This window comes from Pteropus vampyrus, unplaced genomic scaffold (assembly GCF_000151845.1).
Source record: "Pteropus vampyrus isolate Shadow unplaced genomic scaffold, Pvam_2.0 Scaffold62, whole genome shotgun sequence".
Taxonomy (NCBI): Eukaryota; Metazoa; Chordata; class Mammalia; order Chiroptera; family Pteropodidae; genus Pteropus; species Pteropus vampyrus.
In genome coordinates, this window is record NW_011888843.1 from 1,260,640 (window position 1) to 1,274,675 (window position 14,036).

The 14,036-nt window shown below is 37.8% G+C and overlaps 1 protein-coding gene and 1 pseudogene across 1 annotated transcript in view; both read right to left on the reverse strand.

The window, feature by feature from the left end:
* The window catches only part of LOC105292752 (PH domain leucine-rich repeat-containing protein phosphatase 1), a gene marked incomplete at its 5' end in the record, with an annotated part of 169,117 nt that overhangs the window by 101,986 nt on the left and 53,095 nt on the right, over positions 1 to 14,036 (reverse strand). The window lies entirely within an intron of this gene.
* On the reverse strand, positions 3,217 to 6,665 carry LOC105292747 (annotated as a pseudogene).

The window sequence follows — 14,036 nt, forward strand, 5'->3', positions numbered from 1 at the left end:
TCCAACACAGCATTTTGACTTTTAAATGTTAAAGGCAAGTGCCCCAACAGATAAAAGTATCATGTCTCTAAGTATTGTACCTAGAAATTCAATCTACTAAAGATACATGAAGTATTCCCTTATTTTTGTATGTAGCAGGGCAATGATTTGGCTGCAGTTCAAAATTGGTACATTAGACTATGCTAATGTTAGCACTTCATGTCTAAGTTAAACAAACTTCATTATTTACTTAACTGTCTCAAGAGAAGCTCTTAACACTCGAAGAGGTCTTAAAAACCATGAAGACTGCCCCTGCAGACTATCGGCCTTACACATTTTTTTCAATAATTTTACTTTGCTACCTACTCATAACTCCAAGTAAAGCTAGCATCCATCCATTAAATAACCAACTAGATGGTGAACTAAAATGCCAACACATATACAAACAATTTGCACATTAGTTGTAGAAAACTGAATAGAACATATTTAGCATACACACTCATTATTAACCTGTCTTCTGTTAGTTCAAGAGCAAAAATCGTGCTATTCACCTCTGTATTCTCAGAAGACCTAGACCAATGACAAATACACAGTAGGCATTAAATAAAGTCTAAACAAATTAAAATAACTGGAGCTAAAAATTTAAAAAAAGAAACTTCTAAAGATGAGAAAGATTCAATTTATATATGGTATTTTCTAATAATAAATTAGACATGAAAAAACTGCCTCAATTATCTTAAGATATAAAGACAATATAAGCCGAAGAGGAAAAACAGTTCAGCTAATATACTATTCAGAAAGAAGTACAGATGTATGACCAATCAAGTTTATTACATAACCTGTCCTTCATAAACACAAAATATTAAATTTAAAACTTTTTGTACTTTTAGGAGCAAAGAAAAACCAGTTATGAATACCAAAATATACTACAGTGATCAAAGACAATCAAACATAAAACTTTCCAACAAACCACAAATAGGACAAAATCCATCCACTTCTTATGATGAATACAAAACAACCCTTTCATTTTCCACATTTATCACTGGTAATGACAAACTGGGGCAGCATTATTAACTTTTAGTCATATGACTAGCTTTTTTTACCCAAGTTTATTTAGAAGAATGAGTGTTTTTCATTCACCCAGCTCTGTTTATTGGCCTCTGCTTCTCTGTGTCTTCAGTTTTACTTGGGCCGCTCAGCTTGCAGGTTACACTAAAGGGGAAACTCCTCCAATCCAGACAGGACAAAGTGTTGCTCACCTGTGAAAGTGGCTGTCTCAGTGTGTCATCTTACAAAACTGGGCTCTCGTCACCACACTGAATTCACCCTAGTCCTTCACTATTGCACGGCGTAAGCAGAATTCTAGAATATACCACTGAATCAATTAGTTCTAAATGCTTACCTCAGAATAATCCACATATACAAATGTCTTGGTTCTATTTTAGGTTATAAAATATGTGGGTACAACAATGGTGCCTTCTTGTTTATGCTTCTACCCCAGAAATAATAAGCAGTAGAACGCTCAACACATACCATTAAAATTTACTGAAAAATGTAACCTCATTCCTTAATTTTGTGTCCTTCAGTTTTAGTGAACATAATCCCTAGAAAATAAAACTTCTTAGACAAACTAAGATTGATTATGATTAATAAGGGCCCCCCTTTACCATCACTGTCTCCTATATTTTGGCAATTACTCTGTTATAAAGCTGTGAGAGTTTCCTTTTCACATAACAAAGAAAATTATTTTCTGGTTGCATACTACGATAATCCCTAAAGATTATTACCTTGAAAACAGAAAACCTAATTAATATCTTCATCTTACACTAAATCAGAAGATTCCATTATGATAGGGCATGAGGGCAACTTTATTCATAAAAAGGATTTTAAACTAAAAGCTGACAACTTTGGGGTAAATAACCTATTGATTTAAACTAATTCCTGATTGAGTGTCTGCTTCAAGGTTTTTATTTCTTGGAGTTTCCTCAAACAGCTTCTGACTCTCTTTATCTTTTCTCCGTTAGACAACACTTCAGCTCACATAATCCCAAACAAATTTATAGGGAAAATAAAACTATACTTAAAAGCTTTAGAGTTAAAGAATGTAATCTCATACTAAGATCTGATGGCAAAGCTCTGTTTAGAGAAATAAAAAATTATTAATTTCAAAACAGATGTTAAGCTAATCCTCAAAAATGTCATTTCAACACTGCAAATAACATTTAGATAGTCCAACTACAGAAACGGTGCACACACATTATAAAATTCTTATTTTATTTATCATCTTGTTATTCCCTACAAAATCTTTCCCTTGGAAGTATTATCTATCTTTTGGAAGAAAAGAGTTTCTCAAAATCTTAATACCAATACAAATTACCTCAAAACAAACAATGAATAAACTAACCAAATAACAAGCTATTCTGAATACCCTAGAGATTTACCCAACAAAAATACATATGTAAATGCACTAAAAGATGGACAAGAATGCTCACAGCAGCATTAACTGTAATTAGAAAAGAAATGGAAATGACACAACTTGATTTAGAAAATGAACAATGAGTAAATTTTGAAATTAAAATCTCTAGTGTGCAAAATGTTAATGCCCATATGAATCCTTAATATATCCAGAGGGCATACACTTCCAGAACTAAACATTTTGACACTAATTATTTTAAAATCTTACTTCATTTAAAAGATTTTTAAGGCATAAAATAAAAGCAAAAACATAAGTAATTAAAGTACAGGCAGCAGGCATTCTCCACTCTCCAGCCTACTCTGTAAATTCATCTTCTGCCACTCACCAAATATCCAGCACTCACTGGGCTTCTCCACACTTACTCCTTTCCACACTAGCCCTGCCTCCAAGCCTGCTACCCTCCCTGCCTAAGGTGGCTGTTCTGAACTCCTGTCCCAGTTCAATTTTTCATTTGGATTCTACTGGGCTATCTCACCCAAAAGGCATAATTAGTAGGTCTCTACTTAGTTTATATTCCTTAGACAAGTTTAGAAGTTGTCATTTGTCTGCCCAACTAAGTTCCAAGTGCCTACAGAGGGCATTTACACATTGTCTGTGCATGGCACACAGTCAGAAGATGGATGAAAACATCAACACATGCATTTTAAAAAATGTTATAAAGCAAGACCAAATTACTTTCAATTCAACCACCGTTTGTGCTATTTTTTTTTTTTTTTTGGTTGTCAAGAGATCTTTAATCGAAATGTTTTCCTTTGTAGTAATTAACTAGCTGAGCATTCCACTGCACCGCCGTTGATGTCATGAGGGTGGCGGCCATCAACACTGCAGCCCACAGACTGGGCAGTCCCCAGGATCTCTTTAACAGTTCCAGAGAGTTCTCCAGCTAAAGATCGGTGCCGCATCTGTCAGGCAATGCTGACGATCTCGTCAAAAGTGATATTTCCACTGTGCTTAATGTGTTTTTGCTCCTTTCTGTCCCTTGGTGGTTCCTTGAGGGCTTTGATGATCAGGGCAGGGACGGAAGGGCCTACCTCAGCCTGGGCCTGTCTGTTCTGAAGGGTCAGTTTCTCTGTGATCCTTAGACCCTTCCAAACACCAGCTGCTTTGGCGAGGTCATGACCAACCTTTTTTGGATTCAGACCCAGGGGCCTGATGGTGGGGCCAGGCAGACGTGGCAGCAACTTCCCCACTTGTGCACCTTAGGTGTGCAACTCTGATGTCGTTGGGCTCGAACTTCAGCAGCTGGTGTGAAGGTGGCTGGTGTCAGATGAACCCAGATTTGGGATGACAGAAGAAAGTTGCACCCTTGGCCTCCTCTAAGCAGACAGCCAAAAGATAAGTGCTAATTTTATCTAAGATATTTAGCCCTAATAAGGAGATTAGAAATAAAGTCACTTTAATTCAGCTGCATTTTCTAGGCCATGTCTTGCTACCTCTCTCTTCTTATTTTAGTTAGCTGTCTAATGTTCTAGAGACACAAGTACTATAACTGCAATGCTTAGACAGTTTCAACCATCAAATTAGTGGTCGTATTCTATTTGGGAAGGAGTGATACCCACTTGCTCAGACTCCACTCTGTTCTATCTGTTTAATTTAATCTGCCCCCTTTCCCAATGAGTTCCCTCCGAGGAGACTTGGGATCTGCTGTCACTTGCTTTCTGGGTTGGCTCCACTGCTCTCCTGCTGTTCTGATTCAGCTCCTCAGTTCCAGCCGACCCATCACTCTCCCTCTCTCCCTGGGCACACAGTCCGTCCTTCCCCTAATCATTAGTGAGTCTGCTGTTCTTTTCCGTGTCTCTCCTCCCATCAGCTCATTCCCCCAGCCCTTCCTTGCCTCTGAATACTAGCATCCACTCTGGCAAGGAAGGAAGGTAGGGGAATAGGGGAAAGGAAAGTGAAAAGGAAAAGAGGTAAAAGAAGAAGAAGTAAAAATATAAAAGGGCACAAACATAAAGCAAAACAACACAAAGAAAACAGTGCTCCTGAAGTGTAGGAATGATAACCTCAATGCGCATGAATGTGAATATGATATGAAAGGTAAATACAAAAGAGGGAATATGGGGAAAGAAAAGAAGCAGGTAAGAAAATGTATTAAAATGCTGGAAAGAAGGAATGTAAACGCCTATGACTTTGTAAGAAAGAAGGGAAAGCATAGACATAAAAATGAAAGGGACGTCCCCATGGCTTGGTGGTGAAGAGCATGGGCTACAGGGTCAGACTTCCTAGGTCAGAATCTCAGCTCTGTCCTTAAGACTTGTGCGACTTTGGGCAGATTCCTTCGCAACTCCCTAACAGTAAAATATGTTGTTCTGCTTCGTTTTAATGTTTTTGTCAATGCTGTATTCACAGCACCTAGAACAATGGCTGGCACATAGTATATACTCAAAACAGAGTGAATAAATGGATGAATACACTTAACCTCTCTATGGCTCAATTTCCTTAACTATAAAATGAAGATTACATCAAACCAGATTATTGTGAGGATGAAATAAGACATAGGTAAAGCATTTACAACAATGCCAGGCATTACAGAGTGCATTCAATAAGTGAGTTTTTTATTAGTTGGCAAACTGTAACAACTAAAGAAATCTGAGCACACCTACAAAGAAGTACTCCTCCCATCAATCTACTATAACAAGCAAAATTAGCAATAATATAATTTTTAAATAACTTATTTTACGAGGTATAGTGCTGTCAATTTTTAAAATCTGTATGCAAAATTTATATACATATTTTTAAATTTACTAAGCTCTTAGGCTTAGTAAATATAATCACCATTAATACAAACAATAGTACTTTGTTGTTTTAGAAACATAAGAACTACAGTATAATCCTCTAGTTTATGTTCAACAACAGACTGCACAAGTCAGCTGACTCTAGAGACCTGAGATCCCATTATGATAAACACTGGTACACTTACTCAAGTTGCTGATCCCAAATACTAAATTATCCAAGTACTTTATAATTACTTCTTGACACATTTGTCTCAAGTCCAAATGAATACTTTTGGAAGTGAAACTACATGTTATATAAAAAGTTTCTGTTTGATGCATCTCTCTGGCTCCATACTAAACCTACCAAGTGAAACATGTCACCCACCTTGGCAAACCTACAGTTAAGATAATTAATTATATTAGAATTAATTTCTAATTCAACTCACTTTAATTCAACTCTCTATAATTCAATTAAATGTACACAAATAATTTTAGGGAAATTTTCAGTTAGGTGAAAATAGATAATAACAAGATCTCATAAAATAAACTACAGCTGAATTTCTCCCTGCTGGTACATCTACCACCACCAGTGACAAGAGAACTTTACTCCTAAGGATAGATATTATTAGTTTTTACAAAGACTCACTACTAAGTCAGGCAAAAAATGCAGGTAGCTAGAGAAGTCAGCTCAGTACTCAATACCTTCAAGGTACTCTAGAAAATAAGGCCTATATCTCAATAAGCTGTTATTAGGATCACAAAGAAATTCTCTAAACAATAAAATTCTCTAAACAATAAAACAAATAACTGGAAGCAAAGCAAGTATCAAAGCTGAGAGGGTCTTTTACAACAGAGACCCTCCCCTCTTTTTACATGCTCCCTTGGAGGAATGCCTCGTTTTCTAGCCACCCTCACTTCACCTTCCCCATGAGAATAATTTTAATTGCATATTATGGAAGATGTTATAGATGAGTTTGTATGTATGGCACATGATCAGTCTAGAGGCAAAAGAGGTAAGATGCCCCACTACACAATTATCTCATATGACTAACTTTAGAGCAAGTTTTAAAACATGAAAACTGCACTTGCTAAAAGTAATCAATCCACAAAAACTATAGAGTTGGCTCAAATAAATTACATTTATGCAGCACGAACTCTAGAGCCTTAATTTATTTGCTCTGATTATGGTGGCAAAGGGTAGAGGAGGATATTTCAAAATTCCACAATGCATGCTAAATAAGCTATTATAGATTATAACTGGTAGAATCAGATAGGGACTCAAATTAATCATGGTCTACCTGTAATAAGATGAAGAATGGCAATAAAATAAGAGGAGGTGATAAGCATTACAGTTAGACGCTTGGCTTATTTCCTTATTTCCTTCAGGTCTTTGCTCAAATTATGAGGCCTGTCCATCCAATTTAAAATAATAGAGGCCGCCCCTCCATCCTATGTGCTTAAACTATTTACCTTCTCCTACTTTTTCTTTCATCCATAGCACCTATCACTTAATATAGTATATAATTTACTTCTACATTATGCGTATTATCTCTTCCCTCCACTAGAATACAAGCTTTTAGGGACACAGATCTTTGCTATTCTTGGTTGTATCCTGAGCACCCACAACAGTGCCTGCAGTGGAGAAGTTCAATGCCTGACACATAGGAGCCTCAATAAAAAGTTGTACAATGAATGGCTAGGTAATCTTTAAGATGTTTATTATGATAAAAGTGGTTTAGTTACAAAAGAATAATCTATTCTTAACCAAACAGGCTGGAAAGTAAGAATTTTAATTAGCTTTCTTTACCTTAAGTATCATAGGATTCAACTGAAACAAATGGGTGAAGATCAAAGTTAACTACTGTTCAAGAAGATCAAATAACTGTAGCTCACTTGGTCAACATTCATAGACCACCTGCCTATATACAGAATTCTAAGAAACGGTAATTTGGCTTGGATTACAAAAGAAACAGAAAACAGAATTTCTCTTCCTGAGCACTTAACAATCCAGATGACAATATGCAATCCATAAACAAATCAGTAATCAACAGTTTTCTGCAAATTCTTAACTAGTTCATTTCTATCTTCCAGCAGATGTCTGACCAAAATAGTGCTTTGTTGATGTTTTTAACAAATTTTCATAATGAATAATCATGTTCAAATGCTGTCTTTTCTCCTTGTTTATTTCCCGCACAACTTTTAGAGTCCCTGGCATATTCTATCTAAATCTACCTGATCATACTCTGGGAGAAGAGCTGTTCTTTTTCTGTTCTGATAACCTTCAACTCTTCCCTATTTCAAATGTTCAAATACCTCCATCTATAAAGTTCAGCCAAATTCACAACTATCTGGCAAAACAAAACACAAAGAGACCTGGGACCTTGGCAGGGAAAGGAATGAAGGTTAAAGCTATGTTTGAATGATTCCTTCCTTTCCTCTACCAGGTTCAAAGTCTTTCTTTTAACTATTAATTCAGTGTTGGAAGCAATATAGCACAGAGGTTCAAACACATGGATTCCGGAGCCAGGCAGCCTAGGTCTGAATCCTAACTGCTAGTCACTTCCTCTACTGACCTTTCTATCTCAGTGTCCTCCCTATAAAATGGTGAGTACAGTACCTTCCTCCTTAGGGTATTATGAGGAAAAGAAGGCCAATATATCTGTAAAGTGCAGTGACTGACACTTCACATTTACCATTATTAAGGTCTCTCAATACTATCTCTAAGTCTTATAAACTTGGAGTTCACTTTTAACAACGTACTTTAACAAAATCCATCATAACCAACAATTTTGGTTTGTCACAAAAGTAATCACAAGATGGAACCAGTTTTATAAACTGTGGGAGGAGGACTGGAGGAGGGACCCACGTTTTTTACGGGACCCCTTCTTATAGAAGCCTCCATCATCAAGTTCTTTAAATATGGGGAGTTTCTACTGCTGTGATGGTTTCCAGTTCTGGCTTCTCGGGCTCATCTGTTATCTCGCCTACTCCGTGAATTCACACGTAACTTCCATATCTCAGGTCAGCCTGGATCTTTCTCCAGAAGCATACACCGGTACCCAACAGGCCACTGGACCACTCCCCTATGAAGACCCGCGAGCACATGAAATCCAAATCCAAACTAAACTCGCCATCTTCTCACCTCCTAAAAGCTGCTCCTCCTCACGTACTTTCTCTCCGCCTTCCCCATTTGTTACTCAAATCTGCAGCCTGCTAGTTACCTCCACACTTTGGTTCTTTCTCTCCATATCAAATTAACCAGCTGCCAAATCTCCATTCTCAAACTCTCTAATCCGCCCCTTCCTCCCTCTACTTTCCCTGCAACTGCTCCAGTCAGGCCATTTTCTCTAACCTAGATAACTACTGCAACAATGTGCCTGAGCCATCTCACTTAATCCAGATGTGCCTCCTCCCTCACCCTGCTTGCCAGCTTGTTTTCCACAATACTAATGTCATCCATTACTCTCCTGTCTCATATCCTTTAACGGTTCCCCCACAGCCTTCAGAATGATAACAATAATTACATCATCATCAACAGCAGGAACTAACATTTATTGAGCACTCACTCTCAGGTGTTGATCTAATTTAATCATTATAATATTCCTATGAGCGGAGTACAATTATTAACTCCAATATTCTGATGAGGCAACAGAGACCAAGGGAATCATCCCAGGCACAGAGCAAGTGAGGAGCAGGCAAAGCCAGGATCCAACCCAGGGCCATGCTCGCAACCACTGGATAACACTGCCTCCCCTAAACTGCTAGCACGGCAAAGGAAGTTCAGGCCCCTGCCGCTGCATCTTTCTGTACACTCAACTTCCTATCCCTCTAGTCACACTGGACCCACGTTCAGTAAGTACTCCAAGCACACCAATATGCTCTCATGTCTCACTGGTGTCCCTCTGCTTGGAATGGTCTCCCTTACCTCCTTCACCAAGCTGACTATCCTTCTCATCAGCTGAGCCATCTGCTCAAAGATGCGCTCCAGGACAGGGGTGCTGCACTCATCTCAGCATCCACAGTACTCAGTGAATGACTGTGACTGGCTACAACACTGTATAGGAGGTAAATGCTGATAGCTCCATGTCACAGAAGAACAATTTAAAGGGCATCTAATTCCTTATATGTACTAATTACTATTAGTAAGTCCCTTCAAAGTACCTGAAAGCCATAATTCTTAGTACACAAAATCCTATCCAACTAATTTACTAAATAATTTTTCAGAACTGATTTTTCTATGCAACAATTGAGGTGACTTGCAGGTCATGACAGTACCCCCTTGCAATCTACATTCACTGGATAAGCCTTATACAGATTTTCTAACGGAACTATGCTCTCATTTCCATTCCACGGGTAATTTTATTCTCAATGGCAGGCAATTTCTTTCTGTGATACTTAACAGAGCATCAAATACAGAGAAAAACCCACACTTTCAAAGGAGAAGTTCTAAAAGAAAGAAATTTAAAAAGAAAACCCTTACTGGGGTTGATGAATTATAAAAAATTCAAATTCAGAGCTGGATAATAAAAAGAAGGACATTTTTAAAACTTGTTTATCAGTGGGGGTTCTTTTGCATTAGGTTTGGGGAAGCCAGTATTTAGAGAAGTCATCAGAACACAATGATAAAAAAAGGGGGGAGGGGTGGTTGCAGTGGAGGGGTGGGGAACAGAAAGTGAGAAGAGAGCCGAAGCACTTAGTCAGAAAAAGATAGCAAATCGAAATTTTCCCAAGGAGAAAAGTGATGCAATCTGAAAAAAAAATATGAAAAATCATTTATACTAAACTGAAAGGAGACCGGCAACAGAATCAACTGTTTTGCATCGGTGGCCATGGAACACAAATGTGATAGTAAATTATAGTTTTACTCTGAAAAATAAGCCATTAGAAAGTCAGTAAGTTATGCCTGAGAAAATACTTCTCTAAATTGCCTTCAGGCTCCAGCACTTTGAAAGATGGGAAACTCTCCAAGTCTAGAAATAAAGCTTAGCCAGTGTTGTATACTCCCCTTGAGTTTAGCTTCCTGTTTCGGTGGCATTCATTGGAAATAAGGTTGCAGCACAAAATGACTGGTTTGATTTAATCACTCTGATTAGAAAACCGTATGCTTAAGTTTGTAATAACAAAATCTTCCCCTTGGCTAAAAGAATCCAAACTGATCATATCCAGACTGGGGGGAAAAAAAATTATTTTTATAATTTATTTATTCAGAAAGAACTATCTTACTCCAGGAAAAAGTAGTGCACTCATTAATTAGCAGGGTAGTAATTTTTTTTTAAGATATTAATCCAAGTCACTTAAGGCTCAACTTCCCTCACATCTACCAATTTAATCATTTGGACTCTTGACCCTTAAATGACAGGATCTGCAATTATTCATTGGCCATTTCAATAAAAAGCACCATTTTCTATAAGGACAGAAGTCTTAACTAGTCACTGCAGACATTCTCTATTACCTTGTTACAAATCCGGCCACTAAAAAGTTCCAATAATGTAACCTGTACTAGCTTGCTTTCCTAATAGCATTTCATAATGCTGGTAATATAGAATATTTGTCTAAAGATCACAAAATAACAGCAAGAACATTCAGTGATGGACCAGAAAAGCTGTCATATTGCTGATGGGAAACTGGATTTCTCTTTGCAGCTCAAAGTCAGGAGCAAGGCATACAGATAAGCAGAACCAAGACAAACCAAGCAAAACCACAAGACAAACATGGAAGGAAACTTCATTTTGGATCAATGGCAATTATTAATACTTTTATATTTTAACAATTATATTAAAATAAACATCATGGAGTAGAATGACGATTTTACATAACATATTAAGAGAAAACTTAAGATTTTGTGGAGCTGTCAGGCTAGCGTGTCTGCCTCAGCCTCTGTCCCCACTTTCCAATTGCATAAGCAGGTCTAATTACTGACTTTCTACTTCTAAGTAAAAACTATGAATCCGAATAAAGTTTGTTTTTATGCAAATCTAAGCATCCCACAAACCTCAAAAGAACTACAAACCAAACAATAATTATTAAGCATTTACCAGGGCAACAATGAAAAGCATGCCTGTCTTTGCTTGTCCTGGGAACAGCTGAAAAGAGCCTCTTAGAGCTCCAGGCCCTCATAGTCCAAAGACCTGCCAGGTCTCTAGCTCAACTCAGCACCCAGAAAACAAAGCCGCAAAATCATGCACCTCTCCCGTTTCTGTGGTAGTAAATGATAATTCTCCCACACTCAAGAACTGAAAAGCTGGGGTCATTTTTAAATACTCTCTCCCTCTTGCCATCCATATCCAGTGAATCACTTCACAGTATCTCTCCTGCATCCATCCCTTCCCCCCTCTCCGTTCTTCACGTCACTACCCAGGATTCAGATTCTTGACCTTAACTCCCGACTTCCACTTCAACTACAGCCACCTGACTACTTTTCCTGGCCCTGCTTTCTCCCAGCCTCACACCACCAGCACACTCATCACCACCAAGAGTTACTGTGGGTGCCTTTTCTTGTCCCACGTAAAACCTGTGGCATTTTCTGGAACATTTTAAATTCTGTCATTATTAAAAATATATCGGCATTTTTAAACTTAAGGATCACATGCTATTCTAGATTACCAAGCTTGATAGATGTCCAAGAATGTATTCTTTTGGCAGTAAGTTTTATTTCAATATTTTAAATAGACCATAACTTGTACTGCCTTATCAAAAATCAAATAAAGGGTGAATACTTTTACTTGATGGCCTTGAGTCATCATCATTAAAGGATATGTAAGAGTATAATAAATGATATTCATAAAACTGTCCTCAAGGACTACTGCACTCCCAGGCTGGCTGGCTCCCACTGTATGGCTGCTCTTCTGGGCTTACACTTAACATTCTGTAGTGTCCGTTTGGGCTGTGTAGAGGCCTTTATTAAGCTAGCCTCCTGGCTTAAGGGTATGTTTGCAATAACTGCTTCATAACCAAACACCAAACAGGTGAAGTGTAACTATATTTAACTTTCTTATTTAAAAAGGCTTGCCTGTCCAAATTCTTTGAAAAATCATGAAGGCAATGATTCCATATTATGCAATCATTGTTTCCTGTTATTCTCAGCTACTGTTTTATCATCCTAGTTGCTCATGAAATCCCTCGCCTCACGTGGAATTTATTTTAAAATTAGCTGGAAAATAAGTGTACTTATACACAGAACTATGACCACTGTGTTAAAGAAAATTTAAGTGGTCACTATGAAAAACATCAAAAGTTTTTACATTTAGTTTTCATTTATATGTATATACACATACATACATATACACACAAATTGGCCTCCAGTGCAGCCTAGAACTATTTACCTTTGTCAGTGAGAATTTCTGAAACCACAGAAGAACGCTAAGCTCCAAATGGGTATGAAGAATTTGCAGCACAAAGAAACAGCCAGACAGCAGGACCATGGTATCTAGACACTAGAGGTCTAGGGAGAAACTGATGAAGAGTGGAAGGCATGGACCCCCTCAAGCTACTGGCTTTCCTACTTCACTTACAACATTCACGGCAGAGAGTAAGATCAGTGTTTCACCTCTGCATAAATCTTTTAAAAAACAGCCTGGATAATTCTGGTAACAATTCAGTATTTTGTAAAATCTGAGATGTACTTGTGTGTTTGCTTGCACTCGAAAACAACTAAACTTATTATTTAATCAATAGACAGTTACACACACACACACACACACACACACACACACACACACACAGCCATCTCAGACTTTCTAAGCAGTGATTGTTCTCGAGATAGCAATGCCACCTTCTAACATGAAAAAATGTTCACTGCTAATGTTTGTTTCTGTGAAAACAAGCAACAAAAAGTCTTAGATATATCACTAATGCTTAAGGAAAATTATATAGCATATTCCAGACTCCTAAAGTATTTTCAGTTCATGTTCCTCTCTCACGTGCCCACGTGCTCATCTGACAGAGACTCAGCGCAGCCCTCCCAGTCTGGTTTAGTGCTCTGACACAACCTTGATGTGGTTCTGTTTAATTTAGCTTTATGGGCGTCCCTGCAACATCAACATCTCCAGTGATGGGAACTAAAGCCAGACACCTCAACAGCAGGTTGAAGCTGGTTCTGTGCTCCCTCCCTATTTGCGAACAGCAGGATGGAAGGGCCTGGAAGAACTGGTTCCCTTTGCACAACACAGAAATAGACATAAGAATAAAAATAGAAAAAAAAAAGTAATGTAAGCTATAAAAAGTTTCTGCATACAATCAATTAAACACACTAACAGAAGGGAAAAAATGGAATGTAAAATTTCGGACACTTCAAGAAAATCACTTTTTAATGCATTATGATATTTCTGAAGCTTAAGCCAAAATTAATATTAGTTTGCACTCCATCAACATATATAATATCTTATGACCACAAGAGGTAAGACAGCAAGAGTATGTGTGTGTGTGGCGGGGGCGGGGAGGCGGGGAGGGAGACGACGACTGGCTAAGATATTCTTGGAGTCTCTACTTGCCTATATTCCATATAAAAATAATTGGGTTTAAACATATTTCAAAAATTGAAAGCATTTTGCTAAGCAAAAACAAAAAAGAAAGAAGGGAGGGAGGGAAGGTAGAAAGAAGGGAGGGAGGAAGGATCCTGAGTAAACCATCTTTTCTCTGAAATGCAGAATACTCTTTTCACATAAATCCATCTGTTTTAGGTTTATCCGTTTAGTATCAAAAACAGAAGCTGTACCTTAGCAAAGACGAGGTATGGTAACTTTAAACCCAAGACTGATGTTTTTAAACACATAAGATGTAACAAGTTTTAATTACAATTTATGGCAACACATCACAGTAGACTGAGTGAGAACAGACCCTAGGTTAAAAAACAAAAAACAAAACCACCT